We start from the raw sequence: 13,134 nt of genomic DNA, 5'->3' as shown, positions 1-13,134 counted from the left end.
AAAGCGTAGCCTGCCTAGGAAAGAGTTGGCGTTTGCGAGATGCTGCTACTGGTGCCGCCGCTGCTGTTCTTGCGGCGGGAGTCCATACATCTACCCAGTGGGCTGTCACAGTCATATAGTCCTGACCCTGCCCTGCTCCACTTGTCCACATGTCCGTGGTTAAGTGGACATTGGGTACAACTGCATTTTTTAGGACACTGGTGAGTCTTTTTCTGACGTCCGTGTACATTCTCGGTATCGCCTGCCTAGAGAAGTGGAACCTAGATGGTATTTGGTAACGGGGGCACACTGCCTCAATAAATTGTCTAGTTCCCTGTGAACTAACGGCGGATACCGGACGCACGTCTAACACCAACATAGTTGTCAAGGACTCAGTTATCCGCTTTGCAGTAGGATGACTGCTGTGATATTTCATCTTCCTCGCAAAGGACTGTTGAACAGTCAATTGCTTACTGGAAGTAGTACAAGTGGGCTTACGACTTCCCCTCTGGGATGACCATCGACTCCCAGCGGCAACAACAGCAGCGCCAGCAGCAGTAGGCGTTACACGCAAGGATGCATCGGAGGAATCCCAGGCAGGAGAGGACTCGTCAGACTTGCCAGTGACATGGCCTGCAGGACTATTGGCATTCCTGGGGAAGGAGGAAATTGACACTGAGGGAGTTGGTGGGGTGGTTTGCGTGAGCTTGGTTACAAGAGGAAGGGATTTACTGGTCAGTGGACTGCTTCCGCTGTCACCCAAAGTTTTTGAACTTGTCACTGACTTATTATGAATGCGCTGCAGGTGACGTATAAGGGAGGATGTTCCGAGGTGGTTAACGTCCTTACCCCTACTTATTACAGCTTGACAAAGGGAACACACGGCTTGACACCTGTTGTCCGCATTTCTGGTGAAATACCTCCACACCGAAGAGCTGATTTTTTTGGTATTTTCACCTGGCATGTCAACGGCCATATTCCTCCCACGGACAACAGGTGTCTCCCCGGGTGCCTGACTTAAACAAACCACCTCACCATCAGAATCCTTCTGGTCAATTTCCTCCCCAGCGCCAGCAACACCCATATCCTCCTCATCCTGGTGTACTTCAACACTGACATCTTCAATCTGACTATCAGGAACTGGACTGCGGGTGCTCCTTCCAGCACTTGCAGGGGGCATGCAAATGGTGGAAGGCGCATGCTCTTCACGTCCAGTGTTGGGAAGGTCAGGCATCGCAACCGACACAATTGGACTCTCCTTGTGGATTTGGGATTTCAAAGAACGCACAGTTCTTTGCGGTGCTTTTGCCAGCTTGAGTCTTTTCAGTTTTCTAGCGAGAGGCTGAGTGCTTCCATCCTCATGTGAAGCTGAACCACTAGCCATGAACATAGGCCAGGGCCTCAGCCGTTCCTTGCCACTCCGTGTGGTAAATGGCATATTGGCAAGTTTACGCTTCTCCTCCGACAATTTTATTTTAGGTTTTGGAGTCCTTTTTTTTCTGATATTTGGTGTTTTGGATTTGACATGCTCTGTACTATGACATTGGGCATCGGCCTTGGCAGACGACGTTGCTGGCATTTCATCGTCTCGGCCATGACTAGTGGCAGCAGCTTCAGCACGAGGTGGAAGTGGATCTTGATCTTTCCCTAATTTTGGAACCTCAACTTTTTTGTTCTCCATATTTTATAGGCAGAACTAAAAGGCACCTCAGGTAAACAATGGAGATGGATGGATTGGATACTAGTATACAATTATGGACGGACTGCCACGGTTAGGTGGTATAAAAAAAACCACGGTTAGGTGGTATATATTGTAATACAATTATGGATGGACGGACTGCCTGCCGAGTGCCGACACAGAGGTAGCCACAGCCGTGAACTACCGCACTGTACACTGGTTGATAAAGAGATAGTAGTATACTCGTAACAACTAGTATGACTGACTATGACGGTATAAAGAATGAAAAAAAAACCACGGTTAGGTGGTATATATTGTAATACAATTATGGATGGACGGACTGCCTGCCGAGTTCCGACACAGAGGTAGCCACAGCCGTGAACTACCGCACTGTACACTGGTTGATAAAGAGATAGTAGTATACTCGTAACAACTAGTATGACTGACTATGACGGTATAAAGAATGAAAAAAAAACCACGGTTAGGTGGTATATATTATAATACAATTATGGATGGACGGACTGCCTGCCGACTGCCGACACAGAGGTAGCCACAGCCGTGAACTACCGCACTGTACACTGGTTGATAAAGAGATAGTAGTATACTCGTAACAACTAGTATGACACTATGACGGTATAAAGAATGAAAAAAAAACCACGGTTAGGTGGTATATATTATAATACAATTATGGATGGACGGACTGCCTGCCGACTGCCGACACAGAGGTAGCCACAGCCGTGAACTACCGCACTGTACACTGGTTGATAAAGAGATAGTAGTATACTCGTAACAACTAGTATGACACTATGACGGTATAAAGAATGAAAAAAAAACCACGGTTAGGTGGTATATATTATAATACAATTATGGATGGACGGACTGCCTGCCGAGTGCCGACACAGAGGTAGCCACAGCCGTGAACTACCGCACTGTACACTGGTTGATAAAGAGATAGTAGTATACTCGTAACAACTAGTATGACTGACTATGACGGTATAAAGAATGAAAAAAAAACCACGGTTAGGTGGTATATATTATAATACAATTATGGATGGACGGACTGCCTGCCGACTGCCGACACAGAGGTAGCCACAGCCGTGAACTACCGCACTGTACACTGGTTGATAAAGAGATAGTAGTATACTCGTAACAACTAGTATGACACTATGACGGTATAAAGAATGAAAAAAAAACCACGGTTAGGTGGTATATATTATAATACAATTATGGATGGACGGACTGCCTGCCGACTGCCGACACAGAGGTAGCCACAGCCGTGAACTACCGCACTGTACACTGGTTGATAAAGAGATAGTAGTATACTCGTAACAACTAGTATGACACTATGACGGTATAAAGAATGAAAAAAAAACCACGGTTAGGTGGTATATATTATAATAATACAATTATGGATGGACGGACTGCCTGCCGACTGCCGACACAGAGGTAGCCACAGCCGTGAACTACCGCACTGTACACTGGTTGATAAAGAGATAGTAGTATACTCGTAACAACTAGTATGACTATGACGACGGTATAAAGAAAGAAAAAAAAATACCACGGTTAGGTGGTATATAATTATACAATTATGGATGGACGGACTGCCTGCCGAGTGCCGACTGCCGACACAGAGGTAGCCACAGCCGTGAACTACCGCACTGTACTGTGTCTGCTGCTAATATAGACTGGTTGATAAAGAGATAGTATACAACAATATACTACTATACTGGTGGTCAGGCACTGGTCACCACTAGTCACACTGGCAGTGGCACTCCTGCAGCAAAAGTGTGCACTGTTTAATTTTAAATTAATATAATATTATGTACTCCTGGCTCCTGCTATAACAACCTGCAGTGCTCCCCAGTCTCCCCCACAATTATTATAAGCTTTTATACATTGATGTGCAGCACACTGGGCTGAGCTGAGTGCACACAGACTGAGTCACACTGTGTGACTGCTGTGTATCGTTTTTTTCAGGCAGAGAACGGATATAGCAGAGAACGGATATATTAAATAAAAGTTAACTTAACAACAACTGCACTGGTCACTGTGGTAAACTCTGTCTGCACAATCTCTCTCTCTCTCTCTCTCTTCTAATCTATTCTAATGGAGAGGACGCCAGCCACGTCCTCTCCCTATCAATCTCAATGCACGTGTGAAAATGGCGGCGACGCGCGGCTCCTTATATAGAATCCGAGTCTCGCGAGAATCCGACAGCGTCATGATGACGTTCGGGCGCGCTCGGGTTAACCGAGCAAGGCGGGAAGATCCGAGTCGCTCGGACCCGTGAAAAAAAAAGTGAAGTTCGTGCGGGTTCGGATTCAAAGAAACCGAACCCGCTCGTCTCTAAATACTAGTACAGTGTCTTGTGCTGCATCTTGCTGCTGTAGGGTGCTGTGGTAGTGTCCTGTCACTGTGCATAGGTCATCATCATTCCAGTCACAGTGGTATCTGGTATCTATCTAGTGGTATCTAATTCCAGACATTACTGCTGTCTAATTCCAGACATACTGTATTACTGGCATATAATTCCACACATTAAAAAATGGAGAACAAAAATTTGGAGGGTAAAATAGGGAAAGATCAAGATCCACTTCCACCTAGTGCTGAAGCTGCTGCCACTAGTCATGGCAGAGACAATAAAATTTCAAAATTAAAGAGACTCCCGCACCAGATTATAGATAAATAATAATTTTACAGGGAATACTTGTAATCTAACATTTTGTGCTGATCAAAACAATATTTCAACACAATTGTGTTGCAGTGGTGCTGCTTGTTGATCCAAATATATAATGTTAACAGAAAGAAGAAAAAGCAGATCAACTTTTTATAGCAGCACTCGTTCCCTGAATAATCACTAATTATAAATATGATTCTTTCAAATAATGTGTAAATAATAACCTTGACTACAAGAAAAGATTCTCAATACCCATATGTGGTATAGATACCTTTATTGTTACCACATATGATGTATTATATGTCCCCTTGTTCTAAAGGGGACAACTAAGTGAAATATTAAAATTTTGATAGAGACAGAATAACGTGAGTAAGAAAATAAATTAAATTATGTGTAGAGAATATGTTTGCATTGCTGTATCTAATATTCTCACAATTTCATTACATAGCGACAAAGGTAGCACTGAAATCCACAATACTATACTATGTTTAGTGAATTACTACAGTTAACTTATGTGACCATACAAAATTAATTATCATATGGTCATGTGCCAATGAGTGTATCCAATTACTCAAAATTTTACTTCTAAATACCATTTATGAATAAAAAAATAAAAAAAGAATTTTGTTTCTTGTTATATAGTAGTGTGTAAACTACTATCACCTATTGCTTCAGTGATCTATAATATAGTGTATATATAAACTAATATAATATGTTATTCAATTCATATATTATGGCAATCAGTCATAACTATAACTACATTATTTGTGAAATCTATAATCAAGTGCCTATATAATGATCCCAATATTCATGTAATAATTATTCCTTTACAAATACTGTTCCTTTTTTGTTAATATGCTATATTGTATTAGTTTATAGGATGTATTAATATCCATCCAATAAAGGGAAAATGATATTACATCTTGTGATTTCAGAAAAATAAATATTATTAATGAATAAATAGACGACCTTCTAGTGAAAATATTTTAGATGTGCTGATCAGTTCACACCAATTTGATTCTCATTAAATGTACTAGAACTATAAACATGTAGATAACCTTCAGATAAATATGTATTAAGAAAATATAAACCACAGGTAGGTTCATAGTTTTTAAATATATGTAAATTCGGTGTACATATTATATTGTTCATGTAGAAGCCATTTCTTCAGGTAAGCCTATATGAATTGTATAGGGATCACTACCTTATTATTGCTACTGTACCTACTTGTTATTTAAACATGAAACAAAATACTCGATGTTACGTACTTATAATGTAATACACCCTTAGTAATACCTAGATACACGTTAGTAGTTATCCAGATATTAATCCATTTAATCAGACGCATACAGATAAATACAGGACTTCTCCATCCATTGAAGTTTACAGAAAAGCTGAATACTGTATTTCCTCGTTCAGTCCTGATGGTGTAAGACTATCAAGTAAGAAGATCTGTCTAGACTCTCTCTTCAGGAGTTCTTTGGTGATATTACCACCTCTAATTCCCATTTCCACTTTCTCGAGTCCAAAGACTTTCATCTTGGTGGGGTCACTTTCATGTTCTCTCCTAAAATGCCTAGCAACACTTGTAAGTTGTTTCATATTTACATGATCTCGCTGGGCATTTTTAATGTGGCTTGCATGTTCAAATATACGTTTTTTGAGCTGTCTTTTGGTCATGCCCACGTATCTTAGCCCACAAGGGCAAGTCAAACAATAAATGACACCTTGTGTGGCACAGTTGATAAAACCACGGATTTTGACAGCATCATTATATTTGTTAGAGTAAATTTTCGTTGGTTGTATAAAACCACACGCCTTACATTTACCACATTGATAACAGCCCTCTACCGGTGGATCTGGTTTCTTTGTTCTAATAAAGTGGCTACGCACTAATTTGTCTCGTAAATTGGGAGATTTTCTCCAACTAATTTGAATCCTACTGCCAATTTCTTTCTTAAGGTCTTCATCTGTCATGAGAACATGACAGTGTTTCTGCAAGGCTTGATTAATACTTTTCCATTCCTTGCAGTAAGTACCTATGAATCTGGTTTGATTTTGCCCTGTGATCTTCTTCTTTGGAGTTAATAAATCAGTTCTTGGCATCTTTTTGGTGTTATTGTAAGCCAGTTCCAAGGTTTTTTTCTTATATCCTCTTTTCTCCAACCGATTTTTGAGTTCTTTTGCTCTTTCTTCAAAAGTGATGTCCTCAGAACAGTTTCTCCTCAGCCTAATGTATTCTCCCTTTGGTATGCCCCTCAAAGTGGCTGGGAAATGTGAGCTACTATGATGTAAAATACTGTTAGTAGCTGTGGCTTTGCGAAAGACGTCTGTGAGGATTTTGTCATCATCTGTTTTCGTGATGGTGAGATCTAGGAACGTGACGCTTTGAGAATTGATGTCAAATGTCAACCTTAGATTGAATTCATTGTTATTAAGGATTGATATAAACTCCTCCAATAGCTCACGCTCCCCTTCCCAGACAATTAGGACATCGTCAATAAATCTATGCCATCCAATTATATGGTCTGTGTATTTTTCATTGGCATGATTAAAGACCCACTGCTTCTCCCACCAGCCTAGATATAAATTGGCATACGTCGGGGCACACGTGCTACCCATCGCTGTGCCCCGAACCTGCAGGAAATGTTTGTCATCAAAAAGGAAAAAATTCTTGGTTAAGACAAATTCGAGAAGTTGTAAGATGAAACCATTAAACTCCTCATGTCTCCTCATGTTCAAAAAATATTCAACTGCTTTGATTCCTGTGTTATGATCTATACTCGTATATAACGATTCGATATCACAGGTGCATAGCCATGTGTTTGGTGGGAGGTCCAGGTTTTCCAATTTGTTTAATACGTCCATGGAATCTCTTACATGTGAAGGCAGTTCTAGGACAAAATGTCTGAGGTTCTCATCAATGAATACACTAGCTTTCTCTGTTAAGCTTTCAATCCCAGATATTATGGGCCTTCCCGGTGGGGAGTCTCTGTGTTTATGCACCTTTGGTAACATATAGAAAGTAGGTGTTTTGGGATCTTTCACATCCAAAAATTCTGCTTCTGTCTTAGTGATGATCCCATCTTTCAGAGCATTTTGAATGAGGATGTTATATTGTTTATGAAAATTGGCAGTAGGATTAAAAATGAGTTTCTTGTATGTAGAGACATCAGATAACTGTCTGTATGCCTCTTTAAGGTACGCATCCTTGCTCCACAAGACAATGTTACCCCCTCTATCTGAGGGTTTTATAATGGTGTCATCCCACCCGATGATTTCTTCCAAGGCTTTCTGTTCTTCTTTGGTAACATTATTATGCTTATTTAGTCGTCTTTGGATAAAGATCTTATCCAATTCTTGAGAAACCAAATCTAAAAATAACTGTACTTGAGGACAGATTTGTGAATTAGGAAAAAATGTAGATTTCTTCTTTAGAATTGGTCTCACGGTGGAGAGATTATCCTCTTGTGTTACTTGAAAGTCCTCTGCCAGTTCTTCCAATATGGCTAGGGCTTGTCTTTCTTCTTCACCAAGAGCGGACAGGGTTCCTTGGTCTAAATTGGGTGTATGTTCTTTCTCTCTTTCCCTGTTACTGTGAAATTTTTTTAACAATAGTTTCCTAGCATACAGACATAGGTCTTTTTGAACATCAAATCGATCTATTTCGTGTACTGGTGAGAAACTCAAACCTTTAGATAGGAGCTTTAATTGGATTGGATTTAATATTTTGCCAGTAAGATTAATGATTTGTAAATCATCATCTGTTACATTCTCCTGTAGGGTCGTTTCGTCCTCTGCGGATATCTCTTCCAATCTCTGGCATCTTTTTTTCTTGTGTTTCCTGCCTCCCCGTCTGGTCTTCTGAGATCGTCTGGTCCACGATCCCCTTCTCTGGGGTTGGGACCAAACCCTAAAAAACGGGCCCGTTGCCATTTATCCCTAGATGTGTTACTGGTTCCTTCCCCTTCGGATGACTCCAATTCTGAGGAGCTATAATCGACAGAACCATCCACATCTTGCCTCTTTGGTTTGAGATTCCATTTGTAGACGGTATTCTGGACGTAATCTTTTTTATCCCTAAGGAATTTATTTCTCTTACGCTCCATGAGCCCCTTTTCAAATTTATCAAGATCATTTTTGTATTTCTCATACATTTTCTGAAATTCCTCCTCTTTTTCATATGTTTTAAGTTTCTCTCCAATTTTGTCTATTTCATTAGAACAATATTCCAGGTGTCTGTTATCATGCTTTATCAATATTTCGATAAGATTCTTGGAGCATTTAAGGAGTGCCTCCTCCCATTCTTTTTTCAAATCATCCTCCAATTCAAATGATGGAAATATTTTGGGTCTAAGACCTCTTGGTGTCATATCATATTTGACGTAATTGTCAAATGTGGTCTTACTCCAATGCGCCTTTGTTTGTTTGTATAATAGATTTTTTAATTCAACTAGATTGTCCATTCAATGATTCTGTTTACTGTTAGTATGGGCATCACTAAATAGTGACCCCTGTTCTTCATTCCATCTTTCTCTCCTACTCCCTAATTCTTTACTGAGGCTGAAACCGCTCATGATTCAACACACTGAGTATGAGTATCTTTTCTCCTTAGATGAAAGCTTTCCTGTTGTACTGAAAGAGATCAGACAACTTGGACTAATTTCGGTCTAGGAATATATAGTAACTCTTCTGTGCAGGGAAAGAGAGGGGTTTATGCAATGTAAACACCCTTAAAGCTGAGATGCCTCCTTCACCAACGCGTTTCCTCCCCTACTCCCCTACTGGGGTCTTTATATATATATAACTCTGTGCACAGAGTTATTTATATATAAAGACCCCAGTAGGGGAGGAAACGCGTTGATGAAGGAGGCATCTCAGCTTTAATACTCTGAAGGAGAACCTGCATAGAATCAGCAGTTGGGACAATTATGAGTGACGTTTCCGGGATTCCCACCATACCTATATGCTGTTTTTGAACCGTCTAAACCACAGTTCCACCAAATCTGGTAAACCTCCATTGTATCTATTCTGACTGAGAAGCCTACCTGTCTAAAATGCCTTTTGCACAGACAGCTGGATTTTATTGTTTTTACGTTGTTTGTTATTAAAAAATTGTATTACACTATATTCTCTTTCCTATCTCTTTGTTATATATGCAATATGATGGAGATGATCTGAGAAGAACAAATGAACCTCTGAACCAACAGAAGCGCTGGTTAAGTGATTTTCTCAATTTTTTGTTTATGTTTGCACTATTGGTGAGGGGTTAAGGACACCTCTAGGAGTTAACCAGTGACAGGCTGCTTCTTGCGCACGACAAAATTCTTTTTTTTTTTTTTTTACAAGTCTGCAGATGTTCAAAGACCTGATGGTGAGACAATTGTCAAGTCAAGCGGAACGTGACCCGCCAACAGCTCCTCCTTCATTTTCTACCGCCACTGGAGCTGTCAGGAAAAGGATAAAATTCCCCAAACCACCCACTGGTGGTGATGCAGGGCAGTTAGGAGCAAGTGTTGACATCTGGTCCGGACTGAAGGACCTGCCAACGATTACTGACATGTCGTCTACTGTCACTACATATGATTCTGTCACCATTGAAAGAATGGTGGAGGATTCTATGAGTGACAGCATCCAAGTAGGCATGTCAGACAGTCCGTACTTATACTGGCAGGAAAAAGAAGCAATTTGGAGGCCCTTTCACAAACTGGCTTTATTTTACCTAAGTTGCCCCGCCTCCAGTGTGTACTCTGAAAGAGTGTTTAGTGCAGCCGTTCACCTTGTCAGCGATTGGCGTAGGAGGTTACTTCCAGAAAATCTGGAGAAGATGATGTTCATCAAAATGAATTATAAATTCCTCAGTTGAGACATTTACCAGCAATTGCCTCCAGAAAGTACACAGGGACCTGTGATAGTGGATTCCAGTGGGGATGAATTAATACTCTGTGAGGAGGAGGATGTACACAGTGAAAGGGGTGAGGAATCGTACGATGAGGATGAGGTGGACATCTTGCCTCTGTAAAGCCAGTTTGTGCAAGGAGAGATTGATTGCTTCTTTTTTGGTGGGGGCACAAACCAACCAGTTATTTCAGCCACAGTCATGTGGCAGACCCTGTGGCTGAAATGATGGGTTTGTTAAAGTGTGCATGTCCTGTTTATACAACATAAGTGTGGGTGGGAGGGCCCAAGGACAATTCCATCTTGCACCTCTTTTTTATTATTTATCTTTGCATCATGTGCTGTTTGGGGACTATTTTTTTAATTGCCATCCTGTCTGACACTGCAGTGCCACTCCTAGATGGGCCAGGTGTTTGTGTCGGCCACTTGTGTCGCTTAGCTTAGTCATCCAGCGACCTCGGTGCAAATTTTAGGACTAAAAATAATATTGTGAGGTGTGAGGTGTTCAGAATAGACTGGAAATGAGTGGGAATTATGGTTATTGAGGTTAATAATACTATAGGATCACATTATCCCCAAATTCTATGATTTAAGCTGTTTTTGAGTTTTTTTGAAAAAAACACCCGAATCCAAAACGCATCCGAATCCGCCAAAAATCCGAAAGGTGGTTTTGCCAAAATGCGTCCGAATCCAAAACACGACCGCGGAACCGAATCCAAAACCAAAACACAAAACACGAAAAAAATTCCCGCTGCACATCTCTAATCACTATATACCCTGTAGGGTCAAATAATTAGTCAGAATTCTTAGCATTTTTTACTTACTCCTTAGTGCTATGAAGTAAAAATCATTTAAGGGACAGTGAATATGTCAGCATGCCATCCCTGAGAAGTCCCCGCTGGCATTGCGACTCAGATCCAGATTCAGACTCCTTCACACACACATATATAAACAATAAGTGAATAAGTGTCACATATCAAATTAATCCATGCAGTCTTGGAATACAGTTTAGCTACATCGCATTAAGACACACATCTGTGCGAAAAAGACACTCAGCGCAAGCCCAGTTACACATGACCTGGCAGGCCAAAAAGGGTACAGTATGTTTGGCATGACTGCAGCAATGAGGACATATCTGTATGAACTGGGGGCACTTCAGTGTGGCATATATGTACAGTGACGTGCGGTGAGGTCATAGGCTGGGGAAGCACTGATTATATATATTAGAGATGAGCGGGTTCGGTCCGTTGAGATCGGATCCCCCCCCCCAAACTTCACCTATTTTACACGGTTCCGAGGCAGCCTCTGATCTTCCCGCCTTGCTCGGTTAACCCGAACGCGGCCGAACATCATCATCCCGCTGTCAGATTCTCGCGAGATTCGTATTCTATATAAAGAGCAGCGCATCGCCTCCATTTTCACTCGTGCATTGGAGATTGAACGGAGAGGAAGTGGTTGTGTTCTCTCCCTGAACAGCTCCGTATCTGTGCTCAGTGTGCTGCAAATATCTGTGCTCAGTGTGCTGCAAATATCTGTGCTCAGTGTGCTGAAAATATCTACGTTCTCTGCCTGAAAACGCTCCATATCTGTGCTCAGTGTGCTGCAAATATCTGTGCTCAGTGTGCTGTATTGTGGGGACCACCAGTAAATAATTATAGTAGTATAGTACAGTAGGCCATTGCTGTATCTAGCAGCTCTGTGTCAAGTATACCATCTCTGTGCTGCATTATTGTGAGCAGTATATAGTAGGACAGTGCAGCATTTTGGTGACCAGCAGTATACATATAGTACAGTACAGTAGGCCATTGCTGTATCTTGCAGCTCTGTGTCAAGTATACTATATCTATGCTGCAAGTATTTTAGCACAAAACTTAGTAGATTTACTCACGTCCGAACGAAGAATTTTCATCGTTGAAGTGATCGGGATGTTATTGACAGGAAGTGGGTGTTTCTGGGTGGCGGCCTAGCGTATGCAATGCTGCTAAAAGCAGCTAACGAGCTAACAACTCGGAATGAGGGCCATAGTACAGTACAGTAGGCCATTGCTGTATCTTGCAGCTCTGTGTCAAGAATACTATCTCTGTGCTGCATTATTGTGAGGAGTATATAGTAGGACAGTACAGCATTTTGGTGACCAGCAGTATACATATAGTACAGTACAGTAGGCCATTGCTATTGATATATTACTGGCATATACAGTAATTCCACACATTAAAAAATGGAGAACAAAAATTTGGAGGGTAAAATAGGGAAAGATCAATATTCACTTCCACCTAGTGCTGAAGCTGCTGCCACTAGTCATGGCCGAGACGATGAAATGCCATCAACGTCGTCTGCCAAGGCCGATGCCCAATGTCATAGTAGAGAGCATGTATAATCCAAAAAACAAAAGTTCAGTAAAATTACCCAAAAATCTAAATTAAAAGCGTCTGAGGAGAAGCGTTAACATGCCAATATGCCATTTACGACACAGAGTGGCAAGGAACGGCTGAGGCAGCAACGTTTCAAGACCATTACGGTCTTTTCATCAGGCTGTGCATCATAAATGGTGCAAGGCTCTGCATAGGACTTGGGAAGGATTCTTTTATATATATATATATATATATATACATATATATGTATATACTCGACTTACAGAATTGTGTAGATAGCGATCTCAGCCGGTCTATGGGGACTGGAGCCCACAGTGAATTGGCAGGGCTTCAGCTATGCTATCATTCAACTGTCTGCAGCATGAAGAATCAGCATATTCTAGCGGGTCCCATTACATAAACCAGCAGCAGCGGTGGATGCACTGTGTGACATAATGTGTGCTGACAGAGCTACAATGTGACATTTTGTGGACTTGAATCACTGTGTGGCATAATGTGTACTGACAGTGCTAGAATATGACACATTGTGA

The sequence above is a fragment of the Pseudophryne corroboree genome, chromosome 4 (genome assembly GCF_028390025.1).
Source record: "Pseudophryne corroboree isolate aPseCor3 chromosome 4, aPseCor3.hap2, whole genome shotgun sequence".
Lineage (NCBI taxonomy): Eukaryota > Metazoa > Chordata > Amphibia > Anura > Myobatrachidae > Pseudophryne > Pseudophryne corroboree.
This window is presented reverse-complemented; position numbering follows the sequence as displayed.